General features: G+C 40.3%; 1 long non-coding RNA gene across 2 annotated transcripts in view; it reads left to right on the top strand.

Annotated features, from left to right (window-relative positions):
* Nucleotides 1-11,134, top strand: part of LOC309961553 — a 69,754-nt gene extending 58,620 nt beyond the window's left edge. For both annotated transcript variants that reach the window (XR_014326193.1, XR_014326194.1), the window contains exon 4: nucleotides 11,022-11,134. This is a non-coding gene — a long non-coding RNA (uncharacterized lncRNA). The remainder of the gene's footprint in view (nucleotides 1-11,021) is intronic.
* The last annotated feature ends 5,561 nt before the right edge of the window (nucleotides 11,135-16,695 follow it).

Raw genomic sequence — 16,695 nt, 5'->3', positions numbered from 1 at the left:
ATATCCTATATTAGTCAGGTTAAGATAAGGGATGCTGCATTAATAACCCCCTCCCCGCCCCCAGCCAAATCTCATTGGCTTAAGACACCGAAGTATATTTCTTGCTTACTCAAGTCCACTGAGCGTCTGGACAACTGTCCAGGACAAAGCTTCAATGGCGTGGCTCCTCCATCCCATCACAAGGCTTCTGATTCCTGTATGATTATCCCAGCAGGGGAAGAGAACACAGAGGGGCCTGTGCCAGCAATTAAACATTTCAAAGCTGACTTGTTACAGGACCCCACCCACCTCCAAGGAAGGTAAGGAAGTGTGAGCCTTCTGTGCCTGGAATAAGGAACCTGGCTATGAAGCACACTAGAACTTCACCGTATTTCCTGAATTAAGATACATGGTTATTTTCTTCCTCCCTCCTCTTCCTCCCTTCCTTCTTTCCACCCTTCCCTCTCTCTCCCTCTTGCGTCCCCTCTCCCTCCCATTTGTCTTCAGGATTGGCTCAAGACTTAGAAATAAGTCTAGAAATAAGCAGTCTTAGAAATAACTCTTGAATGTGACTCTCAGAGACATCTGAGGGACTGACCTTTGTTTTAGCTCTTACAGCTCTAAACTCAGTAACATCTGGACCAGGTTGCATTGGTCCGGGGAGGCTGAGGGTGATTAATGACTGTGCTTGTGTTTGAATATACAGTATTGTACCATATTTTCAATCATATTGTGCATTCCATAACTCTAAGATTGATGAGGTTCACCTGCTCCAGGTGCAGTGGCCTCCAGGAAACACCCAGAACTGCTCCAGGCTGGGGCAGGGCAGCTGTGCCACCAGGAAGTCAGATGTCTTTAGCAGTTGTTCAACTCTGAAATGCAAACTGTGGGGAAAGTCTCTCAGGAAATAGGATTCCTTTTTAAGGCTTTTTTAGCAGGGTTGGAGTCTCCTGTGTATGATGCCCAGTCTATTATGCATTTTTTTGTTGCTTTGAAGTGACAATTTTAAGATTACCTTGGCAACTTCTTCATCTGATAGAATAGGATCCGTATGTCACTGCTTTATTGCTTGAATGATTTCAAACTCCACTCCTGGATGGTCCTCTGTGGTGGCCAAAGGAAGCAACAGTGACACAAAAGCATAGTGTTCTTAACACCCCAAAGAGACTCACATCCATTTGCCTACCATTAGGTAGCACAGACACATGAAACCATAACATTTTTTCTTTTGTTAGATGTAAACTGGCAGAATAACATAATGCTTAAAACTATGGCTCCCGCAGTCAGACCTGGGTTTGAATTATGGTTTGGCCGCTCACTGACTATGTGACTTTAAGGACACAGCTCTTTGAGCCTTGATTTTCACATTGATAAAAATGGGAGAAATAATAGTCCTGATCTCATAGAATTGTTATGAGTATTCAGGGAGTTAATGCATAGAAAACACTTAGCATTAGCGCCTGGCAGTCAGTAAGTGCTCAATTTACATTGGCTTTTATTATTAATAAGTCTTATCTCAGGCTGTTCTTACAGATGATAGATGTTAATCTGCTTCTTTGATTAATAAAACTTTGGAAAATGAATAATTACTTAATAAATAATATTTATTTGGATCTGTTAAAACCTGCGGGTCTAAGTAGGAGAAATCAAAAGGGGCTTTTGGTGGTGAAAAAAAGGTTAGGAATCACTGCCCTGTACTATGAAGCAGTAGTTGCAGACTACAGCCCACAGGCACATGTGGCCTCCAGAGGAGTTTGATTTGGACAGTGTTTGTTTTGGGTTTAACTTGATTTGGCTGCTAACGTTTAAGAACCAAAAGGTTCCACATAAAAATTAGCATCTCCTTTTGGGCTTGTGTCTGGCCTGTTTTACTCTTTTACGTTACCTGCTATGGAAGATGGAATAACGGTCCTCCAAAGAGGACCATTATTGTGTCCTAATCCCTAGAACCTGTGAATGTGTTAGGTTACATGGCAATGGGAAATCCAGGTTGTAGGTGAAATTAAGGTTGCTGTTCATCTGGCCTTAAAATAGGGAGATTACCTGGATTGTCTGAGTGAGTCCCATGTAATCCCAAGGGTCCTTATAATTGGGAGAGGGACGTAGAAGAGGAAAGTCAGAGGGAAATGTAGTTATGGAAGAATGGTTGGAGAGATGCAACTCTGTTGATTTTGAAGATGCAGGAAGAGGCCATGAGCCAAAGCATGTATGTGGCCTCTAGAAGCCGGAAAAAGCAAGAAAAAATTTTTTTTTCTTAGAGCCTCAGAAGAGGGACACAGCCCTGTCACACATTGGTTTTAGCCCAGTGAGGCTTATGTTGGACTCCTGACCTCCAGAACTATAAGACACAAAATTTGTGTTTATGGGAATTCCGTGGCAGTCCAGTGGTTAGGACACCACGCTTCCACTGCAGGGGTCATGGGTTTGAACCCTGGCTGAGGAACCAAGATCCCACAAGCCACGCGCATGGCCAAAAAAAACCAAACAAACAAAAAAACCACATTGTCTTTATTAAGTAAGATATCAAGTTTGTGGTAACTTGCTACAGCAACAATAAAAAAAAGAATGCACTGCCATATTCCTGTAGGATGAAACTATTTTTGCCTGTTCTTGATCTTTATGTTTTGAACCTAATTCTTTTGAGGTGCTTCATAATCCCGGCAAAGACACTAAGCTGAACAGAGCAACAGAAGCTCCCTGACTTTTTGCTACTGGAAAATGTTGATCAGTAAGAGTTCTTGCTACCTTTGATGTCAGGCATCTGGGCTAGCATCTATAAAGAATGATACTTTTGGTATTTTAAAAAAAGTATTAAGTGACAATAATTGCTGTGGAATGGTTGTACTCCAGACCGTTGGGATTTTAGCACTGGATTTTCACATGGTTTGGAAGAGTTCAGCATTTTTCTCAAACACAGATTGCCTAGACTGGATGCATAATACTAGTCAGGAGGAGAAGGTCTTATCTGAGAAGGTAGGTTTTCATTTATCTCTGCATTAATGACCATGGAGACCCTTGGAAGGAACCAGGACTGAGAGAGGCAGGAAGAAACCGAGCTCTTCCAAAGATGCCCTGGAGCAAGGGGCAAGGGCCTTGGGGAGCAGACACAGTTGGGACCCAGATGAGACCCAATTAGGAACATGGAAGGACACGAGTCCTACGGGCAGAGTTGCAACCAGGGTACCTTTGGGAGATTTAGGAAAAGACCCTTCTCCAGGTGGATGCATAGGTAGGGTTTCAGCTTCCCCCACCCGCCCAGAGGTCTTTTGGGTAGGGCCCAACGTACAGAAATGGATGTGGCAGCCTGATCTGTTGGGGTCTGGCTGAGTCATAGATAATACTCTTCTCTAGGCCTGAGATCAAGACCATTTCAGAGATGGATGCAGGAGTCAGAAAAATGGAGATATCAATTCTACTTTTGGGTATATACCCGGAAGAACTGAAAGCAGGGATGAGACTAGATATTTGTACACCTGTATTCAAAGCAGTGTTATTCACAGTAGCCAAAAGGCCAAAGCAGGCTAATTGTGCAACCACAGATGAATGCTTAAAGAAAATGTGGTGGATACATACAAAGGAATAGTTTTCAGCCTTAAAAAATAAGGAAATTCTGATGCACACTGTAATGTGGATAGGGACTGGGGGAGGGGGTGATGTGGAGTTACTGTTCAATGGGTACAAAGTTTCAGTTTGGGAAGATGAACATGTCCTGGAGATGGATGGTAGTGATCTTTGTACAACAGAGTAAAGGTACTTAATTCTATTGAACAGTATACTTAAAATTGTAAATTTTATGTTATGGATGTTTACAACAATGAAAAAAAGGAAAAAAAAAGAAAGAAAGATGATAAGCACTTCTGCTTTATTTCTAGAGAAAATTGAGTTGGATGATGAGACTTGGATGTGTGGCCACATAGGACTTGCCAGCAGTCTTTGAACTGGTGGCCCTCCCGTGGCTCCTCGACAGCTGGCCTCTGCTTCAGGGGTGGAGCAAGCCTGAAACCTCCCCTGTGTTCCTCCTGTAATTTCTACTTTGGGCAGATGCCATGGTTCATTTTATGTGTCAACTTGACAGAGCCATGGGATGCCCAGATATCTGTTTAAACATTATTTCCGAGTGTGAATGTGGGGTGCTTCTGGCAGAGATTAGCATGTGAGAATTGGTGGGCTGAGTAAAGCAGAGGGCCCTCTCCTGTGTGGGTGGGACTCATCTCATCAGCTGAGAGCCTGAATAGAACAAAAAGGCAAAGGAAGGTTGCATTTGCTCTCTGCCTGACCGTTCGGGCTGGGACATTGATCTTCTCCTGCCCTTGGCACTCCAGTTTCTCCATTCTCAGGCCTTCAGACCCAGACTGGAATCTATACGATTGGCTCTCCAGCTCTAGGCCTTAGAACTGAACCACCAGCTTGCCCGGGTCTCTGGCTTGCAGACAGCAGATCTGGGAATTTCTCGGCCTCCATGATTACCTGAGCCAATACCTTAAATAAATCTCTTCCTAGATACATATATATTTATCTTATTGGTTCTGTTTCTCTGGAGAACCAGGACTACTACAGTGGGAGACAGTGGACATTCTCTCCCTTCTGCAGAGGCTTAAGGAGTAGGCAATGAATGCATTCACCTTGCATGTCCCTTAAGCTGTGGGGTTGTGCTTGGCAAAGGTGTCCTTTAAAAAAATACCTTGGAGCAGCTGGGGGAAGAGCCACTCTGGTGGAGATAGATCTCTCTATGAGATGGTGCTCTTGGTTTATGTTTAATTTTGGTCTTGATCTTGAACAAATTGTGATATTGACATGACCTCAGAATAAATGCAATCATGGCATATTCCACAATTTACCCTCCTGGATTCACTCATTCTATTTCATGTTCTCTTAGGTTTCCAAGTGTTATTATACTCTTGTGGGATGATGGCGAGGGGCACTGGGACTTGGACAGGGGCAGATCGTAAGTTGGGGAGGGATGGGCCTGCCCCCTAACCCCCAGGCTTCTTCTATCTGACCCCCCTGCAGTGCTTTCCCACCACCAGCCCCTGCTTGGTCCTGAGTCTCAACACAGAAGTTCAGAGGATGGCAATGTTCAGAGTGTTCCTCTGAGCAGAGAAGTTCTCCCTGAATACTTATTTTTCTTTTATTGCTAAGACTTAAAACTTGGGAGTACCAGGGCCCTTCAAACACAGAATCTTCTATTCTAATGCTTTGATTGCTTCCAAACCCAGAAGTTTAAAATTCACTCCAAAGTGTAAAATCTGCCACTAAAAGGAATGTTTATAATTTGTATTTCAAAACTGTGTGACTCTAAGATTCCTTCCTATCTCTCCAGAATTTGCACTGTGAAACAGAACTTTCCCCAGACACAGCCCAATCCCTTCCTTCAGCATGACAAATTTTGAATGCATTTTCCTAGATACACATAGACACCAGCACAATCTCCCAATGGAGTCTTAAAGCCAGGTTGACTGAGGAGGCCGGCTTAGTAACTTGGAAATTGCCTGAGCAGTGGTTTTCTGAGATTTATCACGTAAACCCAGGTTCAATTGGGACTTGTCTGGGAGGGAGCAGGGAAAAATCACACACACAATGGCCACCTTAAGACAGAGAAACACCAACCCAAAGACTGTCTGCCCTACTCCTTCCTTGTGGCTGGTAATTCACCAAACTGTGGAACTTGTATTGCCTAAACAAAAAAAACCAAGCAAAGCAAGCGAAAGTCTGATAATAATTACCTTTTGCAGGAGCAGAATTTACCTGAAACCTCTAGGCAGAGAAAGGGGATTCTAGCTCCCAGAAAGGATGCTGCCGAAATGTGATTTGGAAAGCGAATCCACGGGCAGGGCTTAATGCACCAGATTTATGCGTGCTGTCAACTTCTGAGCAATATAATTATTGTCATTTTTCTGCCTTGAGCTACTGCCTCCCAGTTTCTGGGAATAGGGCTGGAATATTTCCCACTTGGTGACATTTATTACCACCACCCCTCATAGCAAAGCTCACCCTTAGTCTTCCATCTCCCCCAGCCTCCAGTGAATCTCATATTTAAAAAGAACTGCTATTCCTGTTTCCAATTGTTAGTACAAATATGCATCAAGTGTCAAAGATTCATTTTTGCGGTATTGTATTGCGGTAAATTTCCTTGTCTCAGGTAGCTGAGAAATCGCTTACAGTTTCAGATCCCTGTGAGCATCTGGGCTGAAACAAGATGGGAGCCCAGGCATGTGATTGCCTGCTTTGTGATGTAGACAGGTCTGTGGATATACCACGTAATAGATGCTTTGATTTATGAATGCATCATGCTGGGGGCATTGCCCCAAGAAGACTGATTTATTGGAGGTGAAGTTCTCATCTGCATGTACATCAAACCTCCGTCTCTGATCTCCTGTCCTGTCCTGACTCTGGCTCAGAACTGGTGGTTGTGTGGCACTTGCTTACTCTTCTTCAAACTCTGCGAGTTGAGGAACCTATTCAGTGGGACTGTGCAGATGAATAATAGCTGATCTTGGTCCTCTTTTTTCAACATCACCATCTTTATCCTCATCCTTTCCATCGTCTCCATCACCAACATCATCATCATAGTGGTCCTCTTTGTCATTATTATGACCATCATTCCTAAAATTTATTGAGTCTTCTCGGTCCAGTGCTGTGTTAGGCACTTTAGCAATATAATCTTATTTAACTCTTAAAACAACACTGCAAATTGGATATGATTACTCCCACGTGGCAATGAGGCACCTGTATCTCAGAGTGATTAAGTGTCTTATACTAAGTCACCAAGTGAGACTTGAACATCAGTCTGTTTGACTTTAAAGCCTATATCCTCAATACCATTCCGTGCTGCCCCTCTTAGAGGTCTAGCTAACCGTTTTTCTAAGTAGAGACTTGGTCATGCCCCAAATCAGTGGGATTGGTAAAGCCAAATTAAACAAAAAACTTTCTTAAAGCTGCATGCTGAGATGAAACAATGAGCTCCATTCCCTAAGCTCATTACAGGTATTAGGTGTTTAGTGATTTAATTAGGACGCATCTAGCTTTCACTGCTGTCAGTGGAATACAAATGTTTTGGAATTTGGCATTACTGTTTGGTTTTGTGTGGCTTTGACCCTTTGTGGATCCACCCACAAGCCGCTTCGAATGATATGCTGCTTCTTTGTAACGGCTCATTCCATGCTTGACTGTTTTATTAGTTTTCTTGATTTCAAGGAAGGGAGAGGTTGGGGAGATTTTTCAGTTCATAAGGCTTCATAAGAAACAATGACCAGGAATGTAAAAAAAAAAAAAAATCTGAAAAATTCACTTCTTCTCCTGGATTCATGAGCAACAGAGTGTCTGGGAAGTGGAGATGTCTGGGGGAGGATGGGTGGTGATGGAGGGAGGCGGTGACATTGTAGGATAAAATATAACATTTGTGGCTCATTAAACTTTTCTATGAGCTATTTTCTGCTAAACTCCATCATTGTTTCTTGAAATGTTTGGGAGCTTGGCCTGTGCCCGTTCATTTACTTTATAACAGAAACATTGGATTAGGGTAGTATAAGCAAAAAGTCATTTTGGTTATAGGCTGAAAAGAGAAGAGGAGATTTTACCAGAAAAAATGTTTGGGGAAACACATAAACTGTCATTTGCTCTAGTTTTAGTTATTTTAAAAAAAACTGCAAGGGAATATGTTGCTCTCAAAGGACCGAGTCTTAAATATGAGAATCATGTTTAAGAGAAGAGAGAAGAGAGAATTATTTAAAATTGGAACTGAAACATGAGATAGTGAGGGTCTCTAGGTTCTAGAGAAATCTGGGAAATGTGTTTTCTAAGCTAAGAGAACTCTTAGGTTCTCCTTATATCCACCTTGAATTCCTTTGGTGGACTCAGTTCTTCTGGATGGGTGCAAGGGAGTGGGAGTTTAATCAATGCAGCAAGCTGGTAACTCAAGCCAATTGCAAATACCTGATGCGGGCAGGAGCTCTCCTGGCTCCAGAGTTTTCTTTCTTGCAGTGGTTGTGGTAGAATAAATCCGATGATGTGTGCTGGGCTTGCAGACATTTAAATTATTTACACTCACTGCACCCTTGTCAATAGAAGATGCATTGCAGAACCTAAGAAATTCTGACACGTAGATACAATTCTTGCTATTTACAATCAAGTTTATCTCTTCATGATCTTATCCTTTGCCCCTGCACATGTCTGCTTCCAAGGTCTACCCTTCCAAGGTCTACTTCCAAGACCCTTTCCTAAGGTGGAGCTAATTAAGCCAAATGTTGCCCTTATGTCCAGTTTCCTTCATTTGCCTGTGGCTTTAAAAATGATAGTATCACAGACTGGGGAGGGGCCTGGTTGCTAAGGAAACTCTATTTATTGCCCGTGTTTTTTCAGTGTCCCCTGGATGCTCTGCTTAATTTGCTGGATCATTGGTGGAGGGCTGGTTCCACACTGTATGACCTTTTTGAAGCTTTAATGATCCAGAACACTATGAATCGTCTCATTATCCCCAGGGTGATCAGCTACTGGGAGCCCAAGGACAGAGGGATCCGAAAAGACAGATATGAGCAAGGCCAAGTTCTATTTGTCCCTTATGTATGGTCTGGGGTCTACACACCTGGCCTTAGGGATAACGTGCTGTGTGTATCTTTATGCCCCTGCCAGAATCATTCAGCTGGGCTCCCAGAATTCTTTACATGACTGAAATCTTCCCCTGGGCTGGCAGCTCCCTCTCCCCCTGGGTCCCAGCAATTTTATATTTCTTATTTACTACTTTCAGGCAATTGTTAGTTCACAAAGGTCATGGGGCCACATTTTATTTATTTATTTTTATGTTATCCAGCACCTAGCTCAGGGCCTGGCATATGGCAGTAGTTGGTAAATATTTGCTAAACTGTGTGTAAAATAATCAATTTTTCCCTTTACTTCCTGAGACCTAAGTAACCAATAAAATTTATTAAGCACTGTATTAGTTTGCTCAGACTGCCATAACAAAATATCACAGATTGGATGACTTAAACAACAGAAATTAATTTCTCACAGTTCCAGAGGCTAGAAGTCCAAGATCAAAGTTTTGCAAGGTTTGGTTTCTTCTGAAGCCTCTCTTTCTGGCTAGCAAATGGCTGCCTTCTCGCTGTGTCCTCACACAGTAGTTCCTGGCGTCTCCTTTTGGGTCCAAATTTCCTCTTCTTCTAAGGACGCCAGCCAGATTGGATTAGGACCCATGGTAATAGCCTTATTTTTACTTAATCATCTTTTTAAAGACCCTGTCTCCAAATACAGTCACATTCTGAGGTACTGGGGGTTAAGATTACAACGTATGAATTTTGGGGACACAATTCAGCCCATAACAAGCACCTACCATTTGTCAGGACCTGTGCTAAGCCCTGAAGCCAAAAGAAAGTGATTTTCAAAGTTCTTGACAACCGCTGTGACACGGATGCTGAGCATTCAGGACTGAGCAGGCCACTCAGAAGGGATGCCTGTTGTAAATGATTGGTGTACCTATGTTTGTGCATCCTGGCTTAAGTCTTGGCCCCAGATATGGTGTCGCATGGTCCTAGGTCTCATGCAACTTGTAGTCCAGTGGGAGACCCAACAATGGAAGAGTGATTTTCAGGGTGATGAGTGTTGGAAAGATTAGTTCAGGCTGCTGTGGAGGTATAATGGGAACTTAACCTCTTGAGTGTTTGTGAGGGGCAGGGTAGGGGATCATTATCTGAGAAAACACTTCCAGTCTTGGCCACTGTTTTCATCCCCAGGTTCTTTTTTTTTTGTGTGTGTGTGTGTGGTATGCGGGCCTCGCACTGTTGCGGCCTCTCCCGTTGCGGAGCAAAGGCTCCGGACGTGCAGGCTCAGCGGCCATGGCTCACGGGCCCAGCCGCTCCATGGCATGTGGGATCTTCCCGGACCGGGGCACGAACCTGTGTCCCCTGCATCGGCAGGCGGACTCTCAACCACTGCGCCACCAAGGAAGCCCCCCCAGGTTCTTTTATATGGACACTGTTATCTGCTCCCACATTCCTAGGGGATGGGCTTGTAAATCTGGTTTCTTCCTGCCCATAATACCATGAAGACTCTTATTCTTTCCATGTTTCAGCTGAAGAGTGACAGATAATATCTGACAAGATAAAATTATGTTTTGTGGAATGGTATGAGATATTAATAATTGAATAAAAATGGTGGGTAGCAAGGTAGAATAAGGGAATAGGAAAGTCAGGACCAAAGCAATGAGGGTACAAGATACCTCCTTTTAGGAAGTATCAGGGAAGGCTTATTAATCATAATTGTAACTAACACATTGTGCTTCTTCTCTGCATTCAACATTTATTAAGCACATACTATATATGCTTGGGACTAGCATCGGTACGGGCAGCAAATAGTAGAGAAGGTGGTTACCTTTGCAGCATTTACAATCTAGAGAGCTGACTTCCTTTGTATGTTGTAGTGGATGTTGTCTTGCACCACTCAGATCCCCCTTTAGAATCGTTCCTTCAGCTCTTAACCAGTGTTGACAGCTGGTAGTTCACAGGAATTGTCATCAGCTAGAGTCCTGCCTTGCCTTGGGTTATTCTCCCTCTTGAAGGCAGCCTGCGTCCAGTGACTAGCGGATGCGGCGTACAAAGGACCAACACTTTGCCTTAATTTCAGACTACTTTGGAGGGCTATCCCGGCTCCAGAGCTCCCCAGGGAATCAGCTGAGGCCTCTGTCGTGACTGCATCCTGGTGCAGCACATCCCCCTGTCCAATCCTGCATCCCTCACTACCTCATGGGTGTTGACTTTGGGTATCACTCTCTAAAAAGCTTCCTGTGCACACTTTCCATTTGAGAGTCTTAGATGGGATACCTGACATAAGACACATGTACTTAAAAACAAAAAATCCCAACCACAACCTATGATGCTATGATATTTTATTCTACCCATTTTACAAATTAGGAAATTAAGGCTTAAAGAGGCTGAGTAATTTGCTGCAGATCACAGAGCTAAAAAGTGATAAAACTGGAGTCTGAACCCATTACTGCCTGATACCCTTAAAAAAGCACATGCTCTTGAAGACTACCTTACTCTATCTTGAAGGTGTCAAGGACACTGGACCTTGAAGATGAACAAGAAAGACTTGGACAAACCTGGCTTTTGAGGAAAACTTTTCCCAGCTCCCAAGAGTTAACTTGGATGTTCTCATTGTCTAGGTAAGAATCAAGTCATTTACTATTGATCCTAAAAAAGTCACCGTTCTTTTTTCCTAAAGTGTCTCTGTAAATGTAACGTATTGATTTCAGAAAGACAATTCAAGCCATTTTTTAAAAAAAAACTATGAAAGTATAGACTTCGTTAAAAACTTGAGTCTATAAAGTCATTTTGATTTCTCATTATTGTGTTCTAACTGCTGACTCTCATCAAAGAAGACCAAAAGTTAACAAAGTACGGGAAGGATTGATATTATTGACATGCTTTATCTACACAAGGCTGAATTCTTTTACTAAAGCAGTGAGGGCTTGTTAAATCCCATTGTGTGTGTGTGTGTGCGTGCGCATTTAATAGCCAACAATGTATTTCTCTGTTCATTCTTTCACTTGAGAGTCACACAAAAATCTGGCAGGAAGGTTTTTGTATCCTTATTCTACAGATGAGGAAACTAGGACTCACAGGGATTAAAGTGCCCCAGGTCACACAGCTAGAGAGAGAAGGGCCTGTACTTGAAATTCACTGCATCCGTCTCCCACCTCCTAACTACTATAGCCACTGCTTGACAAAGGCATCTCCGTCTAGAATTTGTCAGCATGTCTGAACCCAAACCTGATGTTCATCATCCATCCCTCGTCCAGGCTTATGATGCAAATTTCCCCTCAATTATCTATTCCAGAAACCCCAAACATTCTTGAATCTTTCACTTCCTATTCACATCTTCGTTCCTCCTCCCTCTATCTAAAACTCCGTTTTTTATCTTGTACCAAAATATTTATCAGACCTCATTGTACTATGTCTGTATCATCATCTGTCACAGACTAATATTAATTTGATAGTCCCCTAACTGGTATAGAGTTAGGGGTCCCTGTCTCCATTCCCTTTCAATTCAAAGGCATCAGTGTCAATTTGTGGGGTCTGAGGTCCGACTGCTTGGATTCGAATCCTGTTTCACCAGTAACTGACACTGACTCTCTGAGCAAACTGTTTAGCCTCCCTTGCCTGAAGTGCCTCATCTGCTAAATGAGGAAAATAGTAGTAATAACTTTATCGGATGGTTGTGAACATTAAATGAAATAAGATGTATCATGCCCTTGGAACAATGCCTAGGATACAGTAAGCACTCAATAAATGCTAGCTGTTGTTATCACTCAACTTCCCCTTGGATGCTGGAGCAATCTTTCTAAAACATAAATCCAATCAGACTACTTTCCTGGTGGAAAAACCTTCAGTAGCTTCCAAAATCTACAAAATACCATTCCAGACAGTTTTGCAAAGTTCAAAAATAGCTAGCTACCATTTATTGTATTCTACCCTATGATCCAGCCACTTCAGATGTGATATTTAATTCTTTAAAAGATAAACAGAATTATACTATATATATTCTTTTACAGCTGGTTATTTTTTCCTTTAATTCATTACCCTCTGTTTCTGGTGTCAGCAACTTTCTGACTCTGAAAACCTCTTTTCTGATGGTGACAGAAGCCAACTGATCCATCGTCGGCAGCTTTCCGATCAGGTGGTTTCCTGCCTTTGTGGCAGTTTTCTCAGTCCTAATAGAGGATTATGATTCCTGGAAGTTCAGCCTAGGTGAGGCCTGTTTCTCCAGGCTTTCTAATAATTTTATAAACCTGGAAATAAATTCCTTGCTTTTAAAGAACCAGCTAGAGAAATTTTCATCATCTGCAACTGGACCCTAAGTGAAAAGGTATCCTTTGTGAGTCTTGGTAAGTTAGCAGTGGTGTTTAGACAGCTGTCAAATTTTACATGTTGATCTTTTGTCTGGTCATGTCACCAAATCCTCTTATTCTAGTAGTTTGGAAAATGGATTTTCTTTGAGTTTCTAGGTAGGTTATATTATCTACAAAGTGAAATGCTTTGTCCCTTTCTTTCTAAAAAAATTTATCTCTCTTTTTGTCTTCTATTATTGAGATTACCAGTTCCTTTAGCATAATATTGAATAATAGTGAAGATAGTTGATTTCCCTGCATTGTTCCTGATGAGTGGGCATTATTCTAGTGTTTCACCATTAAGTGTGATATTTTCTGTTGGTAGATACCCTTTATTAGCAAGATTTTGTTTGTCTATTTGTCTTTAATTAAGCTGAGTATTGAATTTTATAAAATACTTTTTCAGAATTTATACATCTAATGTGTTAGGAAATACAGTAGTCCCTCCTTATCCATGGTTTTCCTTCCTGAGGTTCAGTTATCAATGGTCGGCCACGGTCTGATAACAGTAAGTGGAAAATTCCAGAAATAAACAATTCATAAAGTTTGAATTGCAGGCCGTTCTGAATAGTGTGATGAAATCTCACACTGTCCTCCTCAATCCCGCCTGTTAGTCACTTGGTAGATGTACTGGTTATCAGATTGACTGGATATCACAGTGCTTGTGTTCGAGTAACTCTTATTTTCCTTAATAATGGCCCCTGATCTCAAGAGTAGTGATGCTGGCTATCTGGATATGCCAAAGAAAAGCTGTAAAGTGCTTCCCTTAAATGAAAAGGGGAAAGTTCTCAACTTAGTAAAAAAGAAAAAAAGAAAAAATATTTTATGTTGAGATATCGAGTAAGAACGAATCTTCTATCCATGAAATTGTGAAGAAGGAAAAAAATTTCATGCTAATTCTTCTGTCACACATCAAATTATAAAAGTTACAGCCAGTGTGTTATAAGTGCCTAGTTAAGATAGAAAAGTCATTAAATTTGTACAATAAGGTATTTTGAGGTAGAGAGAGACCACATTCACATAACTTTTATTGTAGTATATTGCTATAATTGTTCTATTTTATTATTATTAGTTATTATTATTAATCTCTTATTGTGCCTAATTAATAAATTGGACTTTATCATTGGTAAGTATGTATGGGAAAAAAACATAGTATTATACATAGTGTTTGGTACCATATGTAGTTTCAGGCAACCACTGGGGGTTTTAGAACATATCCCCTATGGATAAGGGAGGATTACTGATTGTATACATACAGATTATGAAAAAGAAATATAATATATGTATGTATACTATATATGTAATTATATACATATAATTATATACAATATTTCTTTTTATAATACCTAATTATGTATATATATATTTTTTCCTAATCTGTTATGACAGCAAATTTCATTAACGTGTTTTTCCTAATGTTGACCCATTCCTACCATTTCCCCTAATATCTAAACAATACGTGCCAGATTCGGTTTGCTCACATTTTGCAGGCATACCTCAGAGATATTGTAGGTTCAGTTCCAGACCACCGCAAAAAGCATATATTGAAATAAAATGAGTCACCCGATTTTTTTGGTTTCCCAGTACATATAAAAGTTATGTTTACATTATACTGTAATCTATTAAGTGTGCAATACTTTATTGCTAAGAATGCTAACCACCATCTGAGCCTTCAGCAAATCATAATCTTTTTGCAATAGTAACATCAAAGATCACTCACTGATCAGAGATCACCATAACAAATATGATAATAATGAAAAAGTTTGAAATATTTTGAGGATTACCAAAATGTGATTGATACAGAGACATAAAGTGAGCAGATGCTGTTGGAAAAATGGCGCTGCTGGACCTGCTCGGTGCAGGCTTGCCACAGACTTTCAATTTGTAAAAAAAAAATGCAATATCTTTGGAGTGCAATAAAGTGAAGTGCAATAAAACAAGGTATGCCTGTATTTGGAACTTTCTGTTTATGTTTGTAATTAAATTTTGGCCAGAGGGGTACGTGTGTGTTTGTATGATGTCTGTGCTGTATTTTCTTTTTTTATCTGGTTTTAGTACTAGGATTATGGTAGCCCAATAGAAAAAAATTGAAAAACTTCTCATATTTTTCCATGCTCTGAAACAGTCGATATAAGGTTTAGAACTTTTCTTATAAAACAGGCCTGATGCCTGATTAGTCCTAAATTTTTGTATTTCTCATTTCTTTCTTAATTATTAACCTATTCAGTTTCTAAGTTCATGAGTCAAATTTGCTCATTTATATATTTTTAGAGAACCATACATTTCATCTAGATGAAAGTTGAAATTATACTATTATAATAATAGCTAACCTTTATACATTGCCTACTCTGGAGCCAGGAATAGTGTTAAGCATTTTTATATATGGCATTTAATCTTCCCCGAGGTTGGTACTATTATTATAACCATTTTACAGGTATGAAAATTGAGGCCCAGAAGAGAGATTTATTAACTTGCCCAGCAAGTGGTGGAACTGGGATTCAAACCCAGGTATTCTGGCTCCAGAAACTACTATATGTTTTTTAATCCCTTCTGTATCTGTAGCTATGCCTGTCTTCTCTTTCCTAAGAGTTTGTTTTTGCCTTCTTTTATTCTTCATAATGAAACATGCCAAAGGATTGCGAGTTTTATTATTGTTGCTGCTATTTCTCCGTCCAAAGGACCAATTTTCGTTTTATTGATCAAGAATATTTTTAAAATTCATTCTGTACTTACAGTTTCTTTTACATTTGATTAATTTATATTTTATGTATTATTCCTTTCTTCCCCTTTCTCTATATTTATTTTTCATTTTCTAATTTCTTGACTTGAATACTTATATAATTTAACCCAAGAAACACATCAAAGACTTCTAAATACCACTGAGACTGCATCTCAATGATTTTGCTGTATGTCATTGGTGTTAATGTTGAAAGAATCTATAATTTTGGTTTTGATTTTTGCTTTTACTTGGAAGTATTTAAAAGAGCTCTTTAAAATTTCTAAGTAGTTATTTTGGGGATTGGATGCTGCTCATTACCTTTTGTTGTAAATTTCTAATGAAAATGAATTGTGTCCTTAAAAAACTAAAAATGGAATTACCTTATGACCCAGCAATCCCACTACTGGGAAACGGTAATTCAAAAAGACACATGCACCCCAATGTTCATTGCAGCACTATTTACAATAGCCAGGTCATGCAAGCAACCTAAATGCCCATCGACAGACGACTGGATAAAGAAGATGTGGTACATATATACAATGGAATATTACTCAGCCATGAAAAGGAATGAAATTGGGTCATTTGTAGAGACGTGGAAGGACCTAGAGACTGTCATACAGAGTGAAGTAAGTCAGAAAGAGAAAAACAAATATCGTATATTAACACATATATGTGTAATCTAGAAAAATGGTACAGATGAACCGGTTTGCAAGGCAGAAATAGAGACATAGATGTAGAGAACAAATGTATGGACACCAAGGGGGAAAGCCGGGGGTGGGTGGTGGTGGTGGGATGAACTGGGAGATTGGGATTGACATATATACACTGATATGTATAAAATAGATAACTGATAAAGAAAAAGAAAAAGAATTGTGGAATAATCTCTATTTTTGGAACTTACTGAGCTATTTTGTGCCACCTTTATTTCTAAATGTTTCACGAGTGCTTAAAACTGTATTTTTTCTCTGTTGTGTAAAACTTCTTTACATAGCTATTTGATTAAACTTGTTAATTGTGAAATCCTAATCTCTACTTCTGTATAGAAAACAATCATTTTCTAAGGAATGTCTATTCCATCCCACTATTATGGTTTAGTCTGTTTGTGCTTGCTTTTTTA

Source organism: Leucopleurus acutus (genome assembly GCF_964270905.1).
Source record: "Leucopleurus acutus genome assembly, chromosome: 4".
Classification (NCBI taxonomy): Eukaryota; Metazoa; Chordata; class Mammalia; order Artiodactyla; family Delphinidae; genus Leucopleurus; species Leucopleurus acutus.
Note: the sequence above shows the minus strand (reverse complement) of the source record. Positions and strands in the feature narration are given on the sequence as shown.